The sequence below is a fragment of the Carassius carassius genome, chromosome 35 (assembly GCF_963082965.1).
Source record: "Carassius carassius chromosome 35, fCarCar2.1, whole genome shotgun sequence".
In the NCBI taxonomy this organism is placed as follows: Eukaryota; Metazoa; Chordata; class Actinopteri; order Cypriniformes; family Cyprinidae; genus Carassius; species Carassius carassius.
This window is the reverse complement of record NC_081789.1, coordinates 30,314,779-30,331,211: the sequence shown is the minus strand read 5'-3', so window position 1 is coordinate 30,331,211 and position 16,433 is coordinate 30,314,779.

The following is a 16,433-nucleotide window of genomic DNA, read 5'->3' as shown; positions in this document are numbered from 1 at the left end:
CAGTGGGAGAACCCACTGATGAACATTCACCAGCAAGACAGCCCCAAAGTAAAGCACTTATTCTTACATGGAATCGCAAATGCTTTTCTTTGTAGTCATCTAGGGAGTCTCCTTCAAATGAAACACAACTAAATACAAACCAGATGGACACAGGGAAGTCAGTCAGCAAACATTTACCCCAACTTGATAGCACTTTCTGCTTTGGTTGAAAAGAAAGATGCTAAAGTTAGAGTAGACATCAGCTGGTTTTCACTCAAGGAGGCAAGGAATTGAAAAAGTGGCTACAGAGGTGGATGCAAAATTGGTTCCAAATTTTGCAATTCTATTCAGCATTTAAAGTTACAAGTTTGGATCAGAGGTATATGTCTGAAAAATAAGAAATAAAAATTAAATAAAAAAATCACAAAATTGTAAACTATAAGAAATAGAAAATAGGTGAAGCCTTAACTGCTCTTCATTTCCTCATTACTACTACCCCAAAGAGAAGCACTTATGAACATAGGACAAATCAATGCTCCCATTTGAAGTAATCTTAATGAGATGAATACTGTGATTAAATGATCATTGCATTTAGAACTCAGTTTGGTGTCTCAGAAAGCAATTATCCCCTGAAGCACTGGTCACTTGAAACTACCCCAACAATGAGCACTTACCTATTACAACAGACAAGTCAGTGCCATTATGAGGGTACCGATAGTAACAAATTAAAATCTTTTCCATTTTGAAGACTACAATTCTGTGGAATCAGAGGAGGATATTTCCAACCAGAGACACCAGGGGCATGCTGCCTGCAGTCAGGCTGAGCTGATCTGAGCAGTTTGGTTAACAGCAACCATTATACATATGTCCATGCCTCTTTGGCTTTGCCTGTGGTCGTTGGTTCCTGGGTAGTTTTGAAAGGCCATTAGTCTTTGATTGCCCTGTTAATATCTTTGGAATGCCTCAGCATTCTTGAGCATGGGTGGACTTTTCACACATTTAAAGCATTTCATGCAAATTGAACCATTATAATGTTTTCTGAAAGTAGAAAATGATGCAATCCTTGTTAAAGCATAGAATCACACTATGCACAAAATCAAAGTTCGCAAGGCCACATCTTTGGGCAAAACAGCACGCTCTAGTGTTTAAAATGGGATTCTGCTGTAATCAAGGCAGTGGGAGAACCCACTGATGAACAATCACCACCAAGGCAGCCCCAAAGTAAAGCACTTATTCTTACATGGAATCGCAAATGCTTCTCTTTGTAGTCATCTAGGGAGTCTCCTTCAAATGAAACACAACTAAATACAAACCAGATGGACACAGGGAAGTCAGTCAGCAAACATTTACCCCAACTTGATAGCACTTTCTGCTTTGGTTGAAAAGAAAGATGCTAAAGTTAGAGTAGACATCAGCTGGTTTTCACTCAAGGAGGCAAGGAATTGAAAAAGTGGCTACAGAGGTGGATGCAAAATTGGTTCCAAATTTTGCAATTCTATTCAGCATTTAAAGTTACAAGTTTGGATCAGAGGTATATGTCTGCAAAACAAGAAATAAAAATTAAATAAAAAAATCACAAAATTGGAAACTATAAGAAATAGAAAATAGGTGAAGCCTTAACTGCTCTTCATTTCCTCATTAATACTACCCCAAAGAGAAGCACTTATGAACATAGGACAAATCAATGCTCCCATTTGAAGTTATCTTAATGAGATGAATACTGTGATTAAATGATCATTCCATTTAGAACTCAGTTTGGCGTCCCAGAAAGCAATTATCTCCTGAAGCACTGGTCACTTAAAACTACCCCAACAATGAGCACTTACCTATTACAACAGACAAGTCAGTGCCATTATGAGGGTACAGATAGTGACAAATTAAAATCTTTTCCATTTTGAAGGCTACAATTCTGTGGAATCAGAGGAGGACATTTCCAACCAGAGACACCAGGAGCATGCTGCCTGCAGTCAGGCTGAGCTGATCTGAACAGTTTGGTTAACAGCAACCATTATAAATATGTCCATGCCTCTTTGGCTTTGCTGTGGTCGTTGGTACCTGGGTAGTTTTGAAAGGCCATTAGTCTTTGATTGCCCTGTTAATATCTTTGGAATGCCTCAGCATTCTTGAGCATGGGTGGACTTTTCACACATTTAAAGCATTTCATGCAAATTGAACCATTATAATGTTTTCTGAAAGTAGAAAATGATGCAATACTTGTTAAAGCATAGAATCACACTATGCACAAAATCAAAGTTCGCAAGGCCAAATCTTTGGGCAAAACAGCACGCTCTAGTGTTTAAATTGGGATTCTGCTGTAATCAAGGCAGTGGGAGAACCCACTGATGAACAATCACCAGCAAGACAGCCCCAAAGTAAAACACTTATTCTTACATGGAATCGCAAATGCTTCTCTTTGTAGTCATCTAGGGAGTCTCCTTCAAATGAAACACAACTAAATACAAACCAGATGGACACAGGGAAGTCAGTCAGCAAACATTTACCCCAACTTGATAGCACTTCCTGCTTTGGTTGAAAAGAAAGATGCTAAAGTTAGAGTAGACATCAGCTGGTTTTCACTCAAGGAGGCAAGGAATTGAAAAAGTGGCTACAGAGGTGGATGCAAAATTGGTTCCAAATTTTGCAATTCTATTCAGCATTTAAAGTTACAAGTTTTGATCAGAGGTATATGTCTGCAAAATAAGAAATAAAAATTAAATAAAAAAATCACAAGATTGGAAACTATAAGAAATAGAAAATATGGGAAGCCTTGACTGCTCTTCATTTCCTCATTACTACTACCCCAAAGAGAAGCACTATTGAACATAAGACCAATCAATGCTCCCATTTGAAATAATCTTAATGAGATGAATACTGTGATTAAATGATCATTGCATTTAGAACTCAGTTTGGTGTCTCAGAAAGCAATTATCTCCTGAAGCTACCCCAACAATCAGCACTTACCTATTACAACAGACAAGTCAGTGCCATTATGAGGGTACCGATAGTGACAAATTAAAATCTTTTCCATTTTGAAGACTACAATTCTGTGGAATCAGAGGAGGACATTTCCAACCAGAGACACCAGGAGCATGCTGCCTGCAGTCAGGCTGAGCTGATCTGAACAGTTTGGTTAACAGCAACCATTATAAATATGTCCATGCCTCTTTGGCTTTGCTGTGGTCGTTGGTACCTGGGTAGTTTTGAAAGGCCATTAATCTTTGATTGCCCTGTTAATATCTTTGGAATGCCTCAGCATTCTTGAGCATGGGTGGACTTTTCACACATTTAAAGCATTTCATGCAAATTGAACCATTATAGTGTTTTCTGAAAGGAGAAAATGATGCAATCCTTGTTAAAGTATAGAATCACACTATGCACAAAATCAAAGTTCGCAAGGCCAAATCTTTGGGCAAAACAGCACGCTCTAGTGTTAAAATTGGGATTCTGCTGTAATCAAGGCAGTGGGAGAACCCACTGATGAACAATCACCACCAAGACAGCCCCAAAGTAAAGCACTTATTCTTACATGGAATCGCAAATGCTTCTCTTTGTAGTCATCTAGGGAGTCTCCTTCAAATGAAACACAACTAAATACAAACCAGATGGACACAGGGAAGTCAGTCAGCAAACATTTACCCCAACTTGATAGCACTTTCTGCTTTGGTTAAAAAGAAAGATGCTAAAGTTAGAGTAGACATCAGCTGGTTTTCACTCAAGGAGGCAAGGAATTGAAAAAGTGGCTATGGACATGGAATCGCAAATGCTTCTCTTTATAGTCATCTAGGGAGTCTCCTTCAAATGAAACACAACTAAATACAAACCAGATGGACACAGGGAAGTCAGTCAGCAAACATTTACCCCAACTTAATAGCACTTTCTGCTTTGGTTGAAAAGAAAGATGCTAAAGTTAGAGTAGACATCAGCTGGTTTCACTCAAGGAGGCAAGGAATTGAAAAAGTGGCTACAGAGGTGGATGCAAAATTGGTTCCAAATTTTGCAATTCTATTCAGCATTTAAAGTTACAAGTTTGGATCAGAGGTATATGTCTGCAAAATAAGAAATAAAAATTAAATTAAAAAATCACAAGATTGGAAACTATAAGAAATAGAAAATAGGTGAAGCCTTGACTGCTCTTCATTTCCTCATTACTACTACCCCAAAGAGAAGCACTTATGAACATAGGACCAATCAATGCTCCCATTTGAAGTTATCTTAATGAGATGAATACTGTGATTAAATGATCATTGCATTTAGAACTCAGTTTGGTGTCCCAGAAAGCAATTATCTCCTGAAGCACTGGTCACTTAAAACTACCCCAACAATGAGCACTTACCTATTACAACAGACAAGTCAGTGCCATTATGAGGGTACTGATAGTGACAAATTAAAATCTTTTCCATTTAGAAGACTACGATTCTGTGGAATCAGAGGAGGACATTTCCAACCAGAGACACCAGGAGCATGCTGCCTGCAGTCAGGCTGAGCTGATCTGAAAAGTTTGGTTAACAGCAACCATTATAAATATGTCCATGCCTCTTTGGCTTTGCTGTGGTCGTTGGTACCTGTGTAGTTTTGAAAGGCCATTAGTCTTTGATTGCCCTGTTAATATTTTTAGAATGCCTCAGCATTCTTGAGCATGGGTGGACTTTTCACACATTTAAAGCATTTCATGCAAATTGAACCATTATAATGTTTTCTGAAAGTAGAAAATGATGCAATACTTGTTAAAGCATAGAATCACACTATGCACAAAATCAAAGTTTGCAAGGCCAAATCTTTGGGAAAAACAGCACGCTCTAGTGTTTAAATTGGGATTATGCTGTAATCAAGGCAGTGGGAGAACCCACTGATGAACAATCACCAGCAAGACAGCCCCAAAGTAAAGCACTTATTCTTACATGGAATCGCAAATGCTTCTCTTTGTAGTCATCTAGGGAGTCTCCTTCAAATGAAACACAACTAAATACAAACCAGATGGACACAGGGAAGTCAGTCAGCAAACATTTATTAAAAATTAAATAAAAAAATCACAAGATTGGAAACTATAAGAAATATAAAATAGGTGAAGCCTTAACTGCTCTTCATTTCCTCATTACTACTACCCCAAAGAGAAGCACTTATGAACATAGGACAAATCAATGCTCCCATTTGAAGTAATTTAATGAGATGAATACTGTGATTAAATGATCATTGCATTTAGAACTCAGTTTGGTGTCTCAGAAAGCAATTATCTCCTGAAGCACTGGTCACTTGAAACTACCCCAACAATGAGCACTTACCTATTACAACAGACAAGTCAGTGCCATTATGAGGGTACCGATAGTGACAAATTAAAATCTTTTCCATTTTGAAGACTACAATTCTGTGGAATCAGAGGAGGATATTTCCAACCAGAGACACCAGGGGCATGCTGCCTGCAGTCAGGCTGAGCTGATCTGAGCAGTTTGGTTAACAGCAGCCATTATTAAAACTACCCCAACAATGAGCACTTACCTATTACAACAGACATGTCAGTGCCATTATGAGGGTACCGATAGTCACAAATTAAAATCTTTTCCATTTTGAAGACTACAATTCTGTGGAATCAGACGAGGATATTTCCAACCAGAGACACCAGGGGCATGCTGCCTGCAGTCAGGCTGAGCTGATCTGAGCAGTTTGGTTAACAGCAACCATTATACATATGTCCATGCCTCTTTGGCTTTGCCTGTGGTCGTTGGTTCCTGGGTAGTTTTGAAAGGCCATTAATCTTTGATTGCCCTGTTAATATCTTTGGAATGCCTCATCATTCTTGAGCATGGGTGGACTTTTCACACATTTAAAGCATTTCATGCAAATTCAACCATTATAATGTTTTCTGAAAGTAGAAAATGATGCAATCCTTGTTAAAGCATAGAATCACACTATGCACAAAATCAAAGTTCGCAAGGCCAAATCTTTGGGCAAAACAGCACGCTCTAGTGTTTAAATTGGGATTCTGCTGTAATCAAGGCAGTGGGAGAACCCACTGATGAACAATCACCACCAAGACAGCCCCAAAGTAAAGCACTTATTCTTACATGGAATCGCAAATGCTTCTCTTTGTAGTCATCTAGGGAGTCTCCTTCAAATGAAACACAACTAAATACAAACCAGATGGACACAGGGAAGTCAGTCAGCAAACATTTAACCCAACTTGATAGCACTTTCTGCTTTGGTTGAAAAGAAAGATGCTAAAGTTGGAGTAGACATCGGCTGGTTTTCACTCAAGGAGGCAAGGAATTAAAAAAGTGGCTACAGAGGAGGATGAGAAATTGTGTCCAAATTTTGCAATTTTATTCCGCTTTTAAAGTTACAAGTTTGGATCAGACGTATATGTCTGCAAAATAAGAAATAAAAATTAAATTAAAAAATCACAATAATGGAAACTATAAGAAATAGAAAATATGGGACGCCTTGACTGCTCTTTATTTCCTCATTACTACTACCCCAAAGAGAAGCACTTATGAACATAGGACCAATCAATGCTCCCATTTGAAGTTATCTTAATGAGATGAATACTGTGATTAAATGATCATTGCATTTAGAACTCAGTTTGGCGTCCCAGAAAGCAATTATCTCCTGAAGCACTGGTCACTTAAAACTACCCCAACAATGAGCACTTACCTATTACAATAGTCAAGTCAGTGCCAATATGAGGGTACCGATAGTGACAAATTAAAATCTTTTCCATTTAGAAGACTACAATTCTGTGGAATCAGAGGAGGACATTTCCAACCAGAGACACCAGGAGCATGCTGCCTGCAGTCAGGCTGAGCTGATCTGAACAGTTTGGTTAACAGCAACCATTATAAATATGTCCATGCCTCTTTGGCTTTGCTGTGGTCGTTGGTACCTGGGTAGTTTTGAAAGGCCATTAGTCTTTGATTGCCCTGTTAATATTTTTGGAATGCCTCAGCATTCTTGAGCATGGGTGGACTTTTCACACATTTAAAGCATTTCATGCAAATTGAACCATTATAATGTTTTCTGAAAGTAGAAAATGATGCAATACTTGTTAAAGCATAGAATCACACTATGCACAAAATCAAAGTTCGCAAGGCCAAATCTTTGGGCAAAACAGCACGCTCTAGTGTTTAAAATGGGATTCTGCTGTAATCAAGGCAGTGGGAGAACCCACTGATGAACAATCACCACCAAGACAGCCCCAAAGTAAAGCACTTATTCTTACATGGAATCGCAAATGCTTCTCTTTGTAGTCATCTAGGGAGTCTCCTTCAAATGAAACACAACTAAATACAAACCAGATGGACACAGGAAAGTCAGTCAGCAAACATTTACCCCAACTTGATAGCACTTTCTGCTTTGGTTAAAAAGAAAGATGCTAAAGTTAGAGTAGACATCAGCTGGTTTTCACTCAAGGAGGCAAGGAATTGAAAAAGTGGCTATGGACATGGAATCGCAAATGCTTCTCTTTATAGTCATCTAGGGAGTCTCCTTCAAATGAAACACAACTAAATACAAACCAGATGGACACAGGGAAGTCAGTCAGCAAACATTTACCCCAACTTGATAGCACTTTCTGCTTTGGTTGAAAAGAAAGATGCTAAAGTTAGAGTAGACATCAGCTGGTTTCACTCAAGGAGGCAAGGAATTGAAAAAGTGGCTACAGAGGTGGATGCAAAATTGGTTCCAAATTTTGGAATTCTATTCAGCATTTAAAGTTACAAGCTTGGATCAGAGGTATATGTCTGCAAAATAAGAAATAAAAATTAAATTAAAAAATCACAAGATTGGAAACTATAAGAAATAGAAAATAGGTGAAGCCTTGACTGCTCTTCATTTCCTCATTACTACTACCCCAAAGAGAAGCACTTATGAACATAGGACCAATCAATGCTCCCATTTGAAGTTATCTTAATGAGATGAATACTGTGATTAAATGATCATTGCATTTAGAACTCAGTTTGGCGTCCCAGAAAGCAATTATCTCCTGAAGCACTGGTCACTTAAAACTACCCCAACAATGAGCACTTACCTATTACAACAGACAAGTCAGTGCCATTATGAGGGTACTGATAGTGACAAATTAAAATCTTTTCCATTTAGAAGACTACAATTCTGTGGAATCAGAGGAGGACATTTCCAACCAGAGACACCAGGAGCATGCTGCCTGCAGTCAGGCTGAGCTGATCTGAACAGTTTGGTTAACAGCAACCATTATAAATATGTCCATGCCTCTTTGGCTTTGCTGTGGTCGTTGGTACCTGGGTAGTTTTGAAAGGCCATTAGTCTTTGATTGCCCTGTTAATATTTTTGGAATGCCTCAGCATTCTTGAGCATGGGTGGACTTTTCACACATTTAAAGCATTTCATGCAAATTGAACCATTATAATGTTTTCTGAAAGTAGAAAATGATGCAATACTTGTTAAAGCATAGAATCACACTATGCACAAAATCAAAGTTTGCAAGGCCAAATCTTTGGGAAAAACAGCACGCTCTAGTGTTTAAATTGGGATTATGCTGTAATCAAGGCAGTGGGAGAACCCACTGATGAACATTCACCAGCAAGACAGCCCCAAAGTAAAGCACTTATTCTTACATGGAATCGCAAATGCTTCTCTTTGTAGTCATCTAGGGAGTCTCCTTCAAACAAAACACAACTAAATACAAACCAGATGGACACAGGGAAGTCAGTCAGCAAACATTTACCCCAACTTGATAGCACTTTCTGCTTTGGTTGAAAAGAAAGATGCTAAAGTTAGAGTAGACATCAGCTGGTTTTCACTCAAGGAGGCAAGGAATTGAAAAAGTGGCTATGGACATGGAATCGCAAATGCTTTTCTTTGTAGTCATCTAGGGAGTCTCCTTCAAATGAAACACAACTAAATACAAACCAGATGGACACAGGGAAGTCAGTCAGCAAACATTTACCCCAACTTGATAGCACTTTCTGCTTTGGTTGAAAAGAAAGATGCTAAAGTTAGAGTAGACATCAGCTGGTTTTCACTCAAGGAGGCAAGGAATTGAAAAAGTGGCTACAGAGGTGGATGCAAAATTGGTTCCAAATTTTGCAATTCTATTCAGCATTTAAAGTTACAAGTTTGGATCAGAGGTATATGTCTGCAAAATAAGAAATAAAAATTAAATTAAAAAATCACAAAATTGGAAACTATAAGAAATAGAAAATAGGTGAAGCCTTAACTGCTCTTCATTTCCTCATTACTACTACCCCAAAGAGAAGCACTTATGAACATAGGACAAATCAATGCTCCCATTTGAAGTAATCTTAATGAGATGAATACTGTGATTAAATGATCATTGCATTTAGAACTCAGTTTGGTGTCTCAGAAAGCAATTATCTCCTGAAGCACTGGTCACTTGAAACTACCCCAACAATGAGCACTTACCTATTACAACAGACAAGTCAGTGCCATTATGAGGGTACCGATAGTAACAAATTAAAATCTTTTCCATTTTGAAGACTACAATTCTGTGGAATCAGAGGAGGATATTTCCAACCAGAGACACCAGGGACATGCTGCCTGCAGTCAGGCTGAGCTGATCTGAGCAGTTTGGTTAACAGCAACCATTATACATATGTCCATGCCTCTTTGGCTTTGCCTGTGGTCGTTGGTTCCTGGGTAGTTTTGAAAGGCCATTAGTCTTTGATTGCCCTGTTAATATCTTTGGAATGCCTCAGCATTCTTGAGCATGGGTGGACTTTTCACACATTTAAAGCATTTCATGCAAATTGAACCATTATAATGTTTTCTGAAAGTAGAAAATGATGCAATCCTTGTTAAAGCATAGAATCACACTATGCACAAAATCAAAGTTCGCAAGGCCAAATCTTTGGGCAAAACAGCACGCTCTAGTGTTTAAAATGGGATTCTGCTGTAATCAAGGCAGTGGGAGAACCCACTGATGAACAATCACCAGCAAGACAGCCCCAAAGTAAAACACTTATTCTTACATGGAATCGCAAATGCTTCTCTTTGTAGTCATCTAGGGAGTCTCCTTCAAATGAAACACAACTAAATACAAACCAGATGGACACAGGGAAGTCAGTCAGCAAACATTTAACCCAACTTGATAGCACTTTCTGCTTTGGTTGAAAAGAAAGATGCTAAAGTTGGAGTAGACATCGGCTGGTTTTCACTCAAGGAGGCAAGGAATTAAAAAAGTGGCTACAGAGGAGGATGAGAAATTGTGTCCAAATTTTGCAATTTTATTCCGCTTTTAAAGTTACAAGTTTGGATCAGAGGTATATGTCTGCAAAATAAGAAATAAAAATTAAATTAAAAAATCACAATAATGGAAACTATAAGAAATAGAAAATATGGGACGCCTTGACTGCTCTTTATTTCCTCATTACTACTACCCCAAAGAGAAGCACTTATGAACATAGGACCAATCAATGCTCCCATTTGAAGTTATCTTAATGAGATGAATACTGTGATTAAATGATCATTGCATTTAGAACTCAGTTTGGCGTCCCAGAAAGCAATTATCTCCTGAAGCACTGGTCACTTAAAACTACCCCAACAATGAGCACTTACCTATTACAATAGTCAAGTCAGTGCCAATATGAGGGTACCGATAGTGACAAATTAAAATCTTTTCCATTTAGAAGACTACAATTCTGTGGAATCAGAGGAGGACATTTCCAACCAGAGACACCAGGAGCATGCTGCCTGCAGTCAGGCTGAGCTGATCTGAACAGTTTGGTTAACAGCAACCATTATAAATATGTCCATGCCTCTTTGGCTTTGCTGTGGTCGTTGGTACCTGGGTAGTTTTGAAAGGCCATTAGTCTTTGATTGCCCTGTTAATATTTTTGGAATGCCTCAGCATTCTTGAGCATGGGTGGACTTTTCACACATTTAAAGCATTTCATGCAAATTGAACCATTATAATGTTTTCTGAAAGTAGAAAATGATGCAATACTTGTTAAAGCATAGAATCACACTATGCAATTATCTCCTGAAGCACTGGTCACTTGAAACTACCCCAACAATGAGCACTTACCTATTACAACAGACAAGTCAGTGCCATTATGAGGGTACCGATAGTAACAAATTAAAATCTTTTCCATTTTGAAGACTACAATTCTGTGGAATCAGAGGAGGATATTTCCAACCAGAAACACCAGGGGCATGCTGCCTGCAGTCAGGCTGAGCTGATCTGAGCAGTTTGGTTAACAGCAACCATTATACATATGTCCATGCCTCTTTGGCTTTGCCTGTGGTCGTTGGTTCCTGGGTAGTTTTGAAAGGCCATTAATCTTTGATTGCCCTGTTAATATCTTTTGAATGCCTCAGCATTCTTGAGCATGGGTGGACTTTTCACACATTTAAAGCATTTCATGCAAATTCAACCATTATAATGTTTTCTGAAAGTAGAAAATGATGCAATCCTTGTTAAAGCATAGAATCACACTATGCACAAAATCAAAGTTCGCAAGGCCAAATCTTTGGGCAAAACAGCACGCTCTAGTGTTTAAAATGGGATTCTGCTGTAATCAAGGCAGTGGGAGAACCCACTGATGAACAATCACCACCAAGACAGCCCCAAAGTAAAGCACTTATTCTTACATGGAATCGCAAATGCTTCTCTTTGTAGTCATCTAGGGAGTCTCCTTCAAATGAAACACAACTAAATACAAACCAGATGGACACAGGAAAGTCAGTCAGCAAACATTTACCCCAACTTGATAGCACTTTCTGCTTTGGTTAAAAAGAAAGATGCTAAAGTTAGAGTAGACATCAGCTGGTTTTCACTCAAGGAGGCAAGGAATTGAAAAAGTGGCTATGGACATGGAATCGCAAATGCTTCTCTTTATAGTCATCTAGGGAGTCTCCTTCAAATGAAACACAACTAAATACAAACCAGATGGACACAGGGAAGTCAGTCAGCAAACATTTACCCCAACTTGATAGCACTTTCTGCTTTGGTTGAAAAGAAAGATGCTAAAGTTAGAGTAGACATCAGCTGGTTTCACTCAAGGAGGCAAGGAATTGAAAAAGTGGCTACAGAGGTGGATGCAAAATTGGTTCCAAATTTTGGAATTCTATTCAGCATTTAAAGTTACAAGTTTGGATCAGAGGTATATGTCTGCAAAATAAGAAATAAAAATTAAATTAAAAAATCACAAGATTGGAAACTATAAGAAATAGAAAATAGGTGAAGCCTTGACTGCTCTTCATTTCCTCATTACTACTACCCCAAAGAGAAGCACTTATGAACATAGGACCAATCAATGCTCCCATTTGAAGTTATCTTAATGAGATGAATACTGTGATTAAATGATCATTGCATTTAGAACTCAGTTTGGCGTCCCAGAAAGCAATTATCTCCTGAAGCACTGGTCACTTAAAACTACCCCAACAATGAGCACTTACCTATTACAACAGACAAGTCAGTGCCATTATGAGGGTACTGATAGTGACAAATTAAAATCTTTTCCATTTAGAAGACTACAATTCTGTGGAATCAGAGGAGGACATTTCCAACCAGAGACACCAGGAGCATGCTGCCTGCAGTCAGGCTGAGCTGATCTGAACAGTTTGGTTAACAGCAACCATTATAAATATGTCCATGCCTCTTTGGCTTTGCTGTGGTCGTTGGTACCTGGGTAGTTTTGAAAGGCCATTAGTCTTTGATTGCCCTGTTAATATTTTTGGAATGCCTCAGCATTCTTGAGCATGGGTGGACTTTTCACACATTTAAAGCATTTCATGCAAATTGAACCATTATAATGTTTTCTGAAAGTAGAAAATGATGCAATACTTGTTAAAGCATAGAATCACACTATGCACAAAATCAAAGTTTGCAAGGCCAAATCTTTGGGAAAAACAGCACGCTCTAGTGTTTAAATTGGGATTATGCTGTAATCAAGGCAGTGGGAGAACCCACTGATGAACATTCACCAGCAAGACAGCCCCAAAGTAAAGCACTTATTCTTACATGGAATCGCAAATGCTTCTCTTTGTAGTCATCTAGGGAGTCTCCTTCAAATAAAACACAACTAAATACAAACCAGATGGACACAGGGAAGTCAGTCAGCAAACATTTACCCCAACTTGATAGCACTTTCTGCTTTGGTTGAAAAGAAAGATGCTAAAGTTAGAGTAGACATCAGCTGGTTTTCACTCAAGGAGGCAAGGAATTGAAAAAGTGGCTATGGACATGGAATCGCAAATGCTTTTCTTTGTAGTCATCTAGGGAGTCTCCTTCAAATGAAACACAACTAAATACAAACCAGATGGACACAGGGAAGTCAGTCAGCAAACATTTACCCCAACTTGATAGCACTTTCTGCTTTGGTTGAAAAGAAAGATGCTAAAGTTAGAGTAGACATCAGCTGGTTTCACTCAAGGAGGCAAGGAATTGAAAAAGTGGCTACAGAGGTGGATGCAAAATTGGTTCCAAATTTTGGAATTCTATTCAGCATTTAAAGTTACAAGTTTGGATCAGAGGTATATGTCTGCAAAATAAGAAATAAAAATTAAATTAAAAAATCACAAGATTGGAAACTATAAGAAATAGAAAATAGGTGAAGCCTTGACTGCTCTTCATTTCCTCATTACTACTACCCCAAAGAGAAGCACTTATGAACATAGGACCAATCAATGCTCCCATTTGAAGTTATCTTAATGAGATGAATACTGTGATTAAATGATCATTGCATTTAGAACTCAGTTTGGCGTCCCAGAAAGCAATTATCTCCTGAAGCACTGGTCACTTAAAACTACCCCAACAATGAGCACTTACCTATTACAACAGACAAGTCAGTGCCATTATGAGGGTACTGATAGTGACAAATTAAAATCTTTTCCATTTAGAAGACTACAATTCTGTGGAATCAGAGGAGGACATTTCCAACCAGAGACACCAGGAGCATGCTGCCTGCAGTCAGGCTGAGCTGATCTGAACAGTTTGGTTAACAGCAACCATTATAAATATGTCCATGCCTCTTTGGCTTTGCTGTGGTCGTTGGTACCTGGGTAGTTTTGAAAGGCCATTAGTCTTTGATTGCCCTGTTAATATTTTTGGAATGCCTCAGCATTCTTGAGCATGGGTGGACTTTTCACACATTTAAAGCATTTCATGCAAATTGAACCATTATAATGTTTTCTGAAAGTAGAAAATGATGCAATACTTGTTAAAGCATAGAATCACACTATGCACAAAATCAAAGTTTGCAAGGCCAAATCTTTGGGAAAAACAGCACGCTCTAGTGTTTAAATTGGGATTATGCTGTAATCAAGGCAGTGGGAGAACCCACTGATGAACATTCACCAGCAAGACAGCCCCAAAGTAAAGCACTTATTCTTACATGGAATCGCAAATGCTTCTCTTTGTAGTCATCTAGGGAGTCTCCTTCAAATAAAACACAACTAAATACAAACCAGATGGACACAGGGAAGTCAGTCAGCAAACATTTACCCCAACTTGATAGCACTTTCTGCTTTGGTTGAAAAGAAAGATGCTAAAGTTAGAGTAGACATCAGCTGGTTTTCACTCAAGGAGGCAAGGAATTGAAAAAGTGGCTATGGACATGGAATTGCAAATGCTTTTCTTTGTAGTCATCTAGGGAGTCTCCTTCAAATGAAACACAACTAAATACAAACCAGATGGACACAGGGAAGTCAGTCAGCAAACATTTACCTCAACTTGATAGCACTTTCTGCTTTGGTTGAAAAGAAAGATGCTAAAGTTAGAGTAGACATCAGCTGGTTTTCACTCAAGGAGGCAAAGGAAAAAGTGGCTACAGAGGTGGATGCAAAATTGGTTCCAAATTTTGCAATTCTATTCAGCATTTAAAGTTACAAGTTTGGATCAGAGGTATATGTCTGCAAAATAAGAAATAAAAATTAAATTAAAAAATCACAAAATTGGAAACTATAAGAAATAGAAAATAGGTGAAGCCTTAACTGCTCTTCATTTCCTCATTACTACTACCCCAAAGAGAAGCACTTATGAACATAGGACAAATCAATGCTCCCATTTGAAGTAATCTTAATGAGATGAATACTGTGATTAAATGATCATTGCATTTAGAACTCAGTTTGGTGTCTCAGAAAGCAATTATCTCCTGAAGCACTGGTCACTTGAAACTACCCCAACAATGAGCACTTACCTATTACAACAGACAAGTCAGTGCCATTATGAGGGTACCGATAGTAACAAATTAAAATCTTTTCCATTTTGAAGACTACAATTCTGTGGAATCAGAGGAGGATATTTCCAACCAGAGACACCAGGGGCATGCTGCCTGCAGTCAGGCTGAGCTGATCTGAGCAGTTTGGTTAACAGCAACCATTATACATATGTCCATGCCTCTTTGGCTTTGCCTGTGGTCGTTGGTTCCTGGGTAGTTTTGAAAGGCCATTAATCTTTGATTGCCCTGTTAATATCTTTTGAATGCCTCAGCATTCTTGAGCATGGGTGGACTTTTCACACATTTAAAGCATTTCATGCAAATTCAACCATTATAATGTTTTCTGAAAGTAGAAAATGATGCAATCCTTGTTAAAGCATAGAATCACACTATGCACAAAATCAAAGTTCGCAAGGCCAAATCTTTGGGCAAAACAGCACGCTCTAGTGTTTAAAATGGGATTCTGCTGTAATCAAGGCAGTGGGAGAACCCACTGATGAACAATCACCACCAAGACAGCCCCAAAGTAAAGCACTTATTCTTACATGGAATCGCAAATGCTTCTCTTTGTAGTCATCTAGGGAGTCTCCTTCAAATGAAACACAACTAAATACAAACCAGATGGACACAGGAAAGTCAGTCAGCAAACATTTACCCCAACTTGATAGCACTTTCTGCTTTGGTTAAAAAGAAAGATGCTAAAGTTAGAGTAGACATCAGCTGGTTTTCACTCAAGGAGGCAAGGAATTGAAAAAGTGGCTATGGACATGGAATCGCAAATGCTTCTCTTTATAGTCATCTAGGGAGTCTCCTTCAAATGAAACACAACTAAATACAAACCAGATGGACACAGGGAAGTCAGTCAGCAAACATTTACCCCAACTTGATAGCACTTTCTGCTTTGGTTGAAAAGAAAGATGCTAAAGTTAGAGTAGACATCAGCTGGTTTCACTCAAGGAGGCAAGGAATTGAAAAAGTGGCTACAGAGGTGGATGCAAAATTGGTTCCAAATTTTGCAATTCTATTCACCATTTAAAGTTACAAGTTTGGATCAGAGGTATATGTCTGCAAAATAAGAAATAAAAATTAAATTAAAAAATCACAAGATTGGAAACTATAAGAAATAGAAAATAGGTGAAGCCTTGACTGCTCTTCATTTCCTCATTACTACTACCCCAAAGAGAAGCACTTATGAACATAGGACCAATCAATGCTCCCATTTGAAGTTATCTTAATGAGATGAATACTGTGATTAAATGATCATTGCATTTAGAACTCAGTTTGGCGTCCCAGAAAGCAATTATCTCC